We start from the raw sequence: 13,075 nt of genomic DNA on the forward strand, positions 1-13,075 counted from the left end.
ATTTTATTTTTAAAAAGAAAATATGTGAAATGTTGTCCGATTAAGCTAAATTGTAACTTAATATTACCACCTTGTGATAATATTGCATGTTGCTACCAACAAATAGGAGACTGCGATCTACGTTTTTAGTGTATATTTGATCATTATTTTGTCATTTGTGGTCAAGCACTTCTGAAATTATATACTTTTCTATTTTATAATATGCATACCAACATGGATAATCTACAACATCTAAACACCAGGGTGGTCTTGTAGATTTTTAACAATCGCAATACACCATGAATTTGCTTAATGTTTATTCCTGATCTGGGACTACTTAAAGCTCAGTGACGTGAAGACTAGTATTTATGGACTGCGGTTTTGGTTTTGAATTGGGGCGTCATGCACAGAGACACGTCAGGTTCTGTGGTTAGACCACTCTTGATTCTGTCCATCTATTTGACAAAAAAATCACGAGGTGCTTATCAGCGTTGTTTCTTTAGCAGAGAAAAAAGCAGAATGTATGTGTGTGTGGGTGTCAGAGTTGGCAGGCTAATCTCTCCCAGGCAACCCCCCCATCCTCCTCAATATAAAGTGCTTGGATTTAAAGCAACAAAAGACTAGGCCTAACCCCAGGGAAAAGGCCAGGGCCCGTCCACCCACGCAGACCTCCGCACTGTTTATTTACACGGAAACCCCAGCCACTGTGAAACTCCCACCCCCCAGAATTTACACATGCCACTATTTGCAGAGGTGTTTTTAATTCTTCACTGAACAAGGATAACCGGGCCCGATCTCAACCAGAGCTGCTGCCCGGTTCCCACACACCCACCTGGCCCTCAAACACATGACTAAAAACAAGCTGCCTGCACTCAGACATTTGAGTAACAATGTATGCATAGATTCCAGTTATTCAGGTAGTCCTGTGTGTTTTGATGTCTTCCACTCAAACCCATCCTGCCATTTGAAAAGAGCCGTGCTCTTCCCTGTTTTTCCTCAGCCATTGTTAAACATACAGTATAATGCCAGTTCATAAGGAGGCTATACATCTTGTGAGCTCCATTAATGCCTGTACGCTGAAAACAAGGCACAGATAAATTGTAGAAAGTGCAACGGCATCCATCACTATTCGATTGGTGCCTTATGCAGATTGCTCAGTATGTGGTCATTAACGGGACACAGATAAAAAACCGGGGTGAAATGTAAACTCTCAGCCCATAAATGAGTAATGCGCCACGCTCTCACCATATTCAGTCGCAGGTTCCTGCTCATGGAGCATAAAATGGAGGGGGGCTTATTTTTGTGATGAGCGACTATTGTGCTGCAGGACCGTCTCTAGGGCACTGACATGCATGTGCTTTGGTAGTGGTACCTAAAAGCCAAGAGAACAGAGAGGGCAATCACAAGCGCTCACACACGCACATTCCAAGGCCACAATGGGCCCAGTGTGTGGTGAAGGGAATTGAATGAGGCACAGTGTATCAGGGTGACTCGTCGGGCTGTAATCAATGCAAACAGGATGAAAGGCCTTATCAAAAGGGACAAATGCAGACATGAACAGTGTCGCCAAACAAAAAGGGATGGAGCCGTTGGCAGAGGCTTCGGTCCAGGCTGAATGCAGCCAGCAGTGGGGAAACAGAGCCAATTACTACTCTGAAATTCTAATTCTCTGACATCAACAGCCACTCATTGATATCTTGAGGCCTCAAGTACAGGCATTAGCACAACATGCTGCAAGCCAACGGAAATGCATTCCATCTCTTTTCTGCATTCGGTGAAAACAAGATACATGCTGCAATTTTATTGTGCGATTTATTTGACACTTTATTTGAGAATTATTACTTTATAATAGTTTTACTTATACTACTTTTAATAATAAACTTCTGACATATTATTATTACTATTATTATTATTACTATTAATTATTAGCAATAATAATGTGACAGGTGTTAACCTGTTAACCTATAGTATAAATAATAATAATAATTACTAGATTTTCTGTGACTGTCAATACTAACACAATAAACACAATCCTTGCCATTCCTCAGCTTTCCGAATTCACTTTGGGAAGATCTTGTTACGTGCAAGCATCTCACAGTTACAGCTGCCTCACCAATTTGCTGGAACTGCCGAGGGTAAAGAGCTGGCAGAATGAACAGTAAAGATCCCCCCCAAAACCTCTCAACCACAATGACCTCCTCACAGGGTTGTCGTAAAAATCAATAGCCCTGTCTACACTGGCTTTAGTAGGGGCCTAACGGCCACAACGATGCCTCACACACACTCCCTGCTAATATTTCACTACCAGTCAGCTGGTCATTTTTTCCTCATTTGGACGATCTGCTGAGAGTATATTCATATCCTCATGGCAAGGGTTAATGCTATTCAGGCCGACACAATAAAATGCTACAATGAGTCCCGTTTTGAGAACACAGCCGCATTAATGACTATTGTGTGCGACGACTGACTCATCTGTCAAGAGGCTTGTATGCTCCCATTTACAAAGCCTCTCCTCCCCCATAATGGTAACGGCCATCATTTATTCCGCTCAGGCTGGCAGACTGTGTGATATCAAACCCTTGATGTCTGACCTCCTGTCAGGCATTCTTAGCTACAAAAAGCTACTGAAAGCCTCTCTTGTGCCATTGTTGATTAGCAATCCATTAATACAGAGCACCCAAAAATCACGCAGCTTCAGGTTAACAGCAAAGCAGAGAGATGATGGCACTCGAGAACGTGGTTTTGTTTCCCTGCTGAGCGATTTCTATTTTGCCGTAAACATCTTACGGTCTCCTCCGTACCAAAATAAAGGGCCTCTGTTATCCTCCCTTTACCTCGCTTTTTCCCCTCCGAGTCACATCTCACTCAGTCTAGTCCAGGGCAATGCCGTCAGATAATTGCTAGCGACACTTACTTCGGCATTTACATCAATTTCACAAAGAGCCGCTAAAGTTCCCAGAGCCTTTCCTTTGAACTCCCGGAGCATGAAGCGTTCTGTCTCTGTTGGATTCGTTCTCTCTCATTAAAGCAGAGGGGGATTAGTAACTGGGAGAGAGACTTTAATAGGGCGTTGTGTCATTATTATTCCACACTGATCAACAAGGCCCTCTCACACACTTCTGTCCCCCTACTGAAATCACGCACTTCCCCAACCATAACACAGATTATGTATTTTATTGCCATGGTTGTTTTACAGGCGATATTGACAAAGCATCCATACCTGTGTAGCAGAGTGAATCGCTTGAGCATGTGTGGCCAGGTGATTTCACTCATTTTAATTAGTATACTCGAACTTGGTAACATATAAGGCGGAGAGCTGTCCACACGGACATGTGCCATGGTTCATACCGCCCCTCGGTGACGTCATCTGTGGTCACCGAAGGTAGGGTTGCTTCGCTACTTTGTTGCTCATCTCTGTATTAGGTCTTATTTCAACGCTAATGACGGAGTGAACTGGCGATCGTGATGTCGCCCTGCTGACGTTACTTCGAACGTCTTTACATTCTGTAATATTGCCACTTACCAATCATTTTGATAGTGGTTTCCTGGGCTCGAATTTTAAAGCCTTTGTGCCATTTATTTGTTTTTGTTTGGTCTTTTGATTTGTTTAATTGATTTTGTATTCTGTTATTCATTATTTTCAGTTGTTTCGTAAGAGTATTATTATTATTATGATAAATCTTGATTTTATGTTCGGAGTTATAAGTTAAGAGGTTTGATTCTTTTTGTGTTTTCTTTTGTTGCAGGCATTGATAGGCCCTGGGGTTGGAAGGCTGGCTGGTTTTGACTAGTGGTGATGTACCAATACGAAGTGCTGTGCTGCTTGTAACCACTTTTCACTCCGTGTGAGTGTGCGTGTGTGAGTGTATGCACATGTGTAACTTTAGGATTCTCACTTCAGCTAGCCTACCCTCCTGCTGGTAAGCCTTGGCCTGTTTTGTTTGTTTATTAATCCTTTGGTGAAGTGCAAAAATTTTAGCTCAATTGGGCAACATCGTGATTGCAATATTTTATTGATATTTTTATACTTGTATGTACTCATCGTGAGGCTTGAATAAAACCTTTGTACATTTTTTTTTCACGAACCTGTGTGCCCTTATTTTGGGTGGTTATTTCCCTGCTTTTACGGGGTGGTGTAGTCAGCTCTGTCTAGTACATTGTGCTCTTGGTAGGTGTGCTTTGTGCTGTTAAAATTCCCCACCACAACGCTACACCTAAGAGAATAAGAAAGATGTGGATAAGGAAAGTAATAACAAAAATATTATTACAAAATACACTATAGAAATGGTGCTATAAAATAAACTTTCTTTGTCCTTTTTCTTTAGGGTTGTAAAACTTACAAAGTCTTTAACTGTAGCCAAAGGACCAAGAACACAATGGGCTATAATGAACGTGCAAAAACACCACATCTTGAAAGAACAGTGACAAAAGGAAAGGGGATAGATGATGTCTCCAGTATTTTCAAAATGGGGGAAGCATTTTTCACACCCCTCCCCCAAACTATTTGAAACATCATTGTTGGTTTATGACCATGTAAGGGGGAAGATTTTTTTTAAAAAAGCTCGCAGATTAATCCGATTCTAATTAGATTCTGTCTCTCCCCCACTCTCCTGTTTTTTCACACAAATCAACACTATCTGTTGTACATCTGTGAAAGTCTCATTTCTTGTGGTAGCGGTTAGATAAAATCAATGAAGTGTGATTGATGTAAGCTTTGTGCCTGACAGTTCTGTGATGAATCTAAGCAAAACTAATTGTCTGACAGATTTCCAGCGTGCGCTCGCGTGTATGTCTGCGAACTCCAAGCTGCCGGGAAGAGAGACAGCCGAGCATATTACAGGAACGTTGATGTGCATTATTTTGTAGATCACTTCAAGACTGCATGGAGAACTGTTGCCATGGGAACTGAAAGCCCAGTGGATTATGGGTCAATCACAGGGAGACTTGTCTGAGCAGATAGAGGGGGAGTTGTGAGTCTGCGGCTGAGACAGTTACCCTCGGGGCAAGCTGCAGGTGGTTGACCGGGTCATCATGTCACCAATGTGCCAGAAATCATAGAGGCACCCCTCAATATGTAAGTACAAAATAGAGGTGCTGTTATTCTTCCGTGCCAGCCAGTGGAGGTGTGTCTCAAGGTGGACCCCATGGGCCAGCATGGGGGCTCCGGAGCCCATGTCCATTCTGAAATGCTCATCCCAATGTGATAAAAACATAACATGCTGTCTATTCTCATTGGATATGATTCTATGCCAGGACACTCATGGTTATGGAGCACTGTTTACATGTTGTTATCTCCTGAACGCTTGCTACATGCTTCCAGAATGACATATGTAGTTATTTGTTTCCCTCTCCGTACACGCACGCACGCACACACACACAGGCATGTGTTCAATTGGTAAAACATTGCGACAGCAAGCAACACAAAGGTTGTGGGTTTGAATCACAAGGAACACAAATACTGATAATATGTACATTAAATGCACTGTAAGTAGCTTTGGGTGTGCTTGTCAAATGCATGAATGTAATGTAAATATACATTTTCAATAAAGAACTGATTATTTCATGACATCTATAGGCCTACATATTGACTTAATAGAAACAAATTAGATTCATATTCATAGCTTGGATTAAAAGAGCTTAAGTCAAAACATGTAAAGGTACAGTTACCATGGTAACAAGTATGAAACGTGCAAAAGAAACATATAGATGTTAGCTCACATGATAAACGGTGAATAATTTGACAGAGTACACACTGTTTCTGAAAGAGCACAAGTTCATTCTTCTAATGGACTTACAATGTAATGAAAGAATGGCTGACCCGGGACTCAACAGGTTGCCAAGTGCAGACAAACAGCCACAAATCAAAACGAATTATGTTAAGTAATGCATCAAAGAAATATTAAGAAATTCGGTCAGTGGAAAAAAGGCTTTCAGCTCTAGTGAATGCTTTGAGAAGGATTAGGAGGCAGATTAAGTTATCAGTTGTCTGGCCAACACTGGTGTTGTGTGATTATGAAGATGTATTACAAGCGCAGAACACAGTTATGATAATAACAGATATTGCACCACATGCTCCATGAGCCAGAAGACCTCCGATTAGAGGATATGCCAAACCACACTTGTGGGAGTTACAGAGGAACACTTTGACAGATCTCGTGTGTTGTAATGTGCATGCGCATATTCCTCTAAATAAAGTGCATTTAATATTTAGATGAATCAATTTGTTTTAGTGAATTTGCTTAAAACGGCTTTGACATTTCTACCTGTGCCGCACCTGATCTTTATCAGCGCTGCCATGTCCTCGGTTTGATAGGAAGGAAATTGGCGGTGCTTGGACCGACTCGGGCAGTCAGCTACTTTCACAGAACAAAGCCTGGCGCTTACTTCACACGGCCCCTATTCATTTTCTTCCAAGATACTGTAATTTCATGACTTCCACACCATGGAGAGTCTCTTTTCTTATTTCCTGCCACAAAAGCAATAAAGCCCTGCTCCTCCAGGCAAAATTGCCTGTGCACAAGCACTCCTATAGCGGCTGAGTGACACATGCTCCCTAAAAAAATTACTCCTCCATCTGCGGTGCCGTGCCGCCTCCGAGGGGGGACTCCATTCCATTATTAAGTTGAAAACGAGAGAGCGAGATAGGGAGGGAATGTAATAGAGTGATACGGTGAGAGAGGAGGAGAAAAATGAGAAGGACGACTAGAGTAAAAGAATAATAGAGAAGCGAGAGAGAAAGAAAGAGAGAGATGTCTTTTACGTAGGACAACAGATCGATGGATAAAGTGGGATTTCTGGCAGGAGATGAGGCTTCCAGCTGGAACTCTGGCCTTTCTCGAAAAAAAGAGATCGCTCACTGGGACGAGAAGATTCGTGATGCGAGCACTTCTGATCTCGCTGGTGGGTCTTCAAACAATCAACTGGAAATGACATTGATCATTGATCTGAGACACATAGTTTCACGCGGCAGATATGAGCTCGGCGAAGCCAACCAATCGTTTAACAAACAAAAATGGCCATGCGTTCGCATCGCACTTCATTGCTATTGAATGAGGTCATTATGTTTGCTAATTTAAGATTTTTGATATCATAAGGCACTAGGAATCTTATATGAGCGACGAGAAGCCAATGCAAATTAATGTGGCGCTACAGTGTGAAACTAAGCCTCTTATTTTTCCTTCAAATGAGGATTTAAATTGACTTCCTTTTTGAAATCTAATTATTAGCCTGTGCCCTCCAAAAGTCTCGCTGAAAGCGCCTGCAGCATGCTGCTTATTAACATACACACAACCGACGGCAAGCCTAAAACAAATTGTATATTTAGCGTGTTGTAATGAGTTTAAATTCAGCTGAATTCAGGAGTGTGTCTCACGTTAAACGGCCCCAATATCACAGCTTCATTACGGTAGCTCCTTCACTTCGCTCGGCTCTGTTTACACTCAATTTTACTCCTCCGCCACAAACCCCCCCCCTCGCTCACTCCTCTCAGCTATTCAACAGATTGTGCTCAAATACTGATCCAGAAATCTAAGACAATCATAAATAATAAAAGATTACACCAATCTCAAAGCACGCTGGTAGTTTGCCAGCAGCAATGAGCACACAGAGAAATAATTGTTAGCCATCTGTGCACCAGATTGGTAAGAGAAGAGGGTAAACAAAGAGCACAGTGTACCTGCTACAGTGTGCTCGCCTAAGCCAGCCAACAATAAAGGCTTTGATGACGTGTGGCGGGCAAGATTCAAAGCCGCGGTCCAAGCGATTTCCATGAAGCTCCAAAAACGTGGGACGACATTCCAGGCCTGTGATATTACCGCCATTTTTGCCTAATGGCTGCACCACCACGCGAACATCGCGGCAATGTATCACTCTGCCAGAGAGATGGAGAAGGAGATTGGTTAGAGAGTAATTAGAATGGCAAATTATTACATTTACATCTGACACATTTCATGTTCCAGAGGGGAAAATGATGTCATGAACGCTCTCTCTTTGTAGCCACATTAATCATTCATTCCAGAGCCAAGACTGGTTTTACTGAAGCGCTGCTATCACACACGGCCACGTATCCCATAAGGCTTATCGCCGAGATTTCTTTGCTAACAACATATCGGCTTACTTGCAAAATGGGCCATGAAAAAGGTCAAGCTGATCAATACAAGCGTTTCCAAGCATTACTCCACTGATACAGATTTCCAAATGTAACTAAAACCAACTGTTTTATTGACTTTTTTTATTGACATTTTTCCAATCTCACACATTGGCATGCAAATCTTACAATCTTATACAGTAAAGGTATTATGCCTCTTAAACATAAACAGACCATGTTGCTAGACTCAGAGCACATGGGTAGTTGAGAAATACACCATACATGTGTCCTATGTGACAGACCAGATTTACAGTATAAAGCGAACTGTTAATAATATATTGTATTTATAATATAAAATAGCATGAGAAAGATTTTTTTATTTTTGCTGTCACACGATAGGACACATTTAAGGTATATTTCTCAACTACCCACATAACAACTCAAACCGTGCAAAATAAGAATCTATACGCATCCGCATATACACTAGTATATACTCGTACATAGAGACACAAATAAATAAAGTAACATTTCTTTAATACAATGCAACATTGTCAAGTTTTTTTTCACTGGGTGATAATAGAAAGGAAAAATGTGATGCATAACAGCTACCCACTCAGTGTGGGGTGTCTGTCAGACTGATAAAGTGTAAAAGCATTCTGTGAGTGTGTGCGTGTGTGTGTGTGTGTGTGCTTGTATGTAAGTGGAACACAGAAAAAAAGAGTAAGATGGAGAAAGAAAAGGATGGGCTCAAAACACAGTTGTCATCTCCTTGTTGTATCCGAGAGGCCTGGCCAAGCACTCTCTCTCTTTCTCTCGGTCTATCTCGCTGTAAGGCTGAGATGTGAAAATACATTTTCAGGTCCAGTGAATAACAGTCCAGCCAGAGTGCGGGGGGGATGGGGTGTTGGGGTGTGGATGGGTGCAGGCCAGGCTTACTCATGCTGCTGCTGTACCTGAAGTGTGAAAGGCAGATTAATCCATATTATCTGACGTGCCACAGGGACTCGCCGGGTGCTCTCTGCTCGCTTGGTTCTCAAACTGCTATGTGACATTTCATAAGATAATTCAGCTACAACAACAGCCAAGTTTCTATATCAAGGTGAATCTTTCCCAGACCTCTGCGCCGACCGTACAGGCACGCGACCTCTACGGAGACAAATATTGACCTACCCTCAGAGCTCCCAGAAATACTCTCTGCACAAACAAAAACATCACTTTTTTACCTCTCTACATCTTAATATAAGTGAGGACTGACCTGGGCTGTGACCTTTCATCCCACAGGAGAACCACTAAGGAGGACGAGTGAGAGGGAGGGAAAACCTGCAAGAGAGAAAGAGAGCAAGAGAAAATTGAAGCGAGCTGAGCAGGAGGATAGGCAGCCGTAATGAGCTGTGTTTATGTACAGCATTCTCCTGTTGATGGCGGTTAATGAAGCTGAGTACAGTTAGCAGAGGGATAGGGACACGCTATCAGTAATTAAAATCCCCCTCATTAGCAGAGCTTAGGAGGGGAGAGGAGACAAACACAGGCAGGTGCTCCAGCTGCACTTCTCTCTCCATTTCAGAGGCCGCTGAGGGAATGCTGTATATATGTGGGTGTTTGTGTGCGTCTGTTTGTGTATATATCTAATGTAAGGTCTGCATATTTCCTGTAATGTAAATTCTTGAACATTTGTATTGCACTTCTTGTTTTCTTATCCTTATATGTATTTACTACTACACTGACTAATTTTTATATATTCAGTAAATATGTTTTTTTAATAAAAGTTTATGTCATTCTACTTATTTATTCAATTTGACATGACTTTTATAACTGTTCAATCTTATGCTTGGTCTTTATTGTCTTCAGATACAGATAAGGGAATGTCTCAATCTTAAGGTTTTCACCAGACAATCTTTTGAGATAGAAATTTTCCACTGCCTTTGCTTGGTATAATAACACCTGCTGAATCTATTTCTAGTCAGACAAAGTCAGACTGAGCATTGAAACGCAACTAAGATTATTTAATAAACCTGGCTCATTTTATTCTATCATCACTTCGTCTCCTGCCTGCTGTTTTTCCCTCCATCTCAGTCTGCCTCACGGATGAGTAGATGCGTTAAAGTGATAGTTCACCCAAAAATAAAATGAATCGTCATCATTTATTCACCATCATGTCATTTAAAACCTGTATATGACTCTTTTTCTGTGGAACACTAAAGATTTTTTAAATAAAAGTTGGTAACAGAACAGCACAGCCCCCCATTCACTTCTATTGTAACCAATGCAAGTGAATGGGGGGGGGGGTCGCTGTTGACAACATTCTTCAAAATATCTTCTTTTGTGTTCTGCGGAAGAAAGAAAGTCCTACAGTGTAAATGATCACAGAATTTTCATTTTGAAGGTGAACTACTCCTTTAACTGGATCTAAACCATGGATCTGTCTTTTCTGCTGTAGTCTGAAGGATAATATTACATTGATCATTTTCTGATATGTCTTAAGTCCCTCATTTAATCTAAATCTACTGTATTTGTACATCCATCTAATAGTCCACCAGACAAAAGTCAATCACTAATATAAATAATAGCACAATTCTCCTCAACAAACAACACAATTTGAGGTTATCGTTTATTTCCAAAGCATACACAGTGTGGTACAAGTTATGCACTAAATTTTAATATTCTCGGTAACCCACATGAACAACAGCAATAGCGACGCTGACCTAAGCAAGCACCACAAACACACAGAGATTGACAGCGAGGTAAAGAAATGAATGGCAAATAAAAGTGAGAGAGCTAGGGTCAGGGAGTAATGGAGAGGGAGAGAGAGCACTTTACTATGTGATGGAAGGCCTGAGTAGATTGAACTGTGTGCCATGGCAGCCGCAGTCCCGGCTGCATCCTATAATCGCTCCCCACCACCGCAACCACTGCTGCTGCAGCCAGTACAGACACAGAGGCCGGCTAGCCTGTTTGTTTACGCAGCATGTAGACCCGGCAATTAACAACGGGAGCCCTGTTAGGGAATAAAAAGAGACACTTTTCATGTCTGAGGGCTGTAATTGTGGCTCTTGTGTGATGTTTTTCCCGCTCCTGACCCCTAGTGCTGAGGTCGGGAAGCCGCTTAACATGGGGTATAGCGTGGAGCCGACTGCACTGTATTTGGGACTGCGGTTGTGCTGAGTGGTATCAGGGCCCCTGCGGTTACATGCAATGTCTATGGCTGTGCGACTCATACAGCTATAACACATGGACTATTATAATAATTTCAAATGCATCAAGATCACAGGATCTATTCAGACGCGCGCACACTGCTACTTCTTAGACTGTGATGTCTTATTTTCATTCCTGTTCAGACTCTATTTTGATGTCATATTTCATATGGTTGCAAGCTGTAAAAAGTAGCACTGAAGCATTTCCTCTAAAAGCCAGAGGCAGACAGATATTGTTCTCCCTAGTCAACAAGACTCATTTGCAAGTGTGCAGAAAGGATTGCGCAGACAATCCTACATGTGGAAGTCGGCAGGATAGTAAACTTGTAGCAGCTGTAAACATTTATTATAAGCTCTTCTTTTTCTTTGTTTGGTTTTTGTTTGTTTGTTTCTTCTTTCTTTCTCTCTTTTTACTTCTATCGTCCTCTTTCTTTTTTGTCTTTCTTTACTCTTTTTTCTCTCTTTCCTTCCTTCTTTTCCATCTCTTTTTTTCTTTCCTTTCCTTCTACCTTTCTTTTTCACTTACTATTGTCTTTTCTTCTCTCCTTCCTTCTTTCTTTCTTTCCTTTCTTCCTTTCCTCCTTTCGGTATTTCCTTCCTTCCTTTCATCCTACACAGCAAAATCGCCAGTGTTAAAAAAGGTCAAATTAACACTCACAGTGTTTATATAATCCACTGTGCGTGTTAATTTGACCTTTTTTAACACTGGCGATTTTACTGTGTATAGTGGATGAGCATGAAGGTCTGAATTTTAATTGGCTATGCTTTTTAGGGTTTATATAGTGGGTGTGTAAGGTTTTGGTGGTATTTATGAAAATGTTTGTTCATATGTATATACATATGCAGACCTTCCTTTCTTTCTACCTTTCATCCATTCTTTCTTTCTTTTTTTTGTCGGTCCGCCTCCACAATCTGCCTACTTCCTATCATTCTTCCTATTTTCCATTTTATCTCGCCATCTCTCTTTCTCTCCCCATTGTTGGTGTTGGTACACAAAATCTGCATCTACAGTCAGACAGACCAGCAGGTCTGTAGGACATGAGGGAACACAGGAAGAAGATAAGCTGGTGTGACTCCTGTTTCTTCCCCTTTGATATCTTCAGATAAGCCTGACCCTCAGGGCATCTCATCCCAGCCTTAGATCTTGTGCGAATGTACAGTTTAGTCTGAGAGATTCTATCAACAGAATATGACAGGGACAAAGGGCAGGACCCATGGGGAGAGAACGTTGAATCTGGCCTGGGTGACACACAATTTCTGCCCTCAGCGCCTTGAGACATCTCAATGAGAGGTCTGGGCCTGTGGTACCTAGGAGAGAGGCACTCTTCCACTCCATCAACCTCTAGCCAACGGGTTTAAGCGTGATGTGTCGACTTCCATTAAACACCGAGCATTCGTCCCACAGCACCGCTCTGCTGTTACAGTGAGCACGGAGGCCTTGAAGGTGATGTGAATTACTGTGGACAGAAAGCACCACATTTGGTAGAGCTCTTTACCTTTGATGCACAGCCATGAACCAAGCCACTGCAGCGTTGTTGCCAGGTGCTGGATGGGTAATTAGGTTACTGGTGTGCAGGAGCTCTTGGGTGGGCTACAACGGTATGTGGCGTTGGTATAACAGGGTTACTGGTGGAACAACCACATCCCCTTTCGCTACACATACACATGGGCACATTGTGGTGTCTGCGCTTTTAGCCCATTTGGGTAAAACTGCGGCCTGGCAGTGCTTGCCATCCCACCCAGCCTGGGAAGAGCTGAGGTCAGGGCTGCTGGCCAATCCTGGATCTCTGCGCAACCACAGATCTGTGTGTGTGCGTGT

The sequence above is a fragment of the Triplophysa rosa genome, linkage group LG12 (genome assembly GCF_024868665.1).
Source record: "Triplophysa rosa linkage group LG12, Trosa_1v2, whole genome shotgun sequence".
Lineage (NCBI taxonomy): Eukaryota > Metazoa > Chordata > Actinopteri > Cypriniformes > Nemacheilidae > Triplophysa > Triplophysa rosa.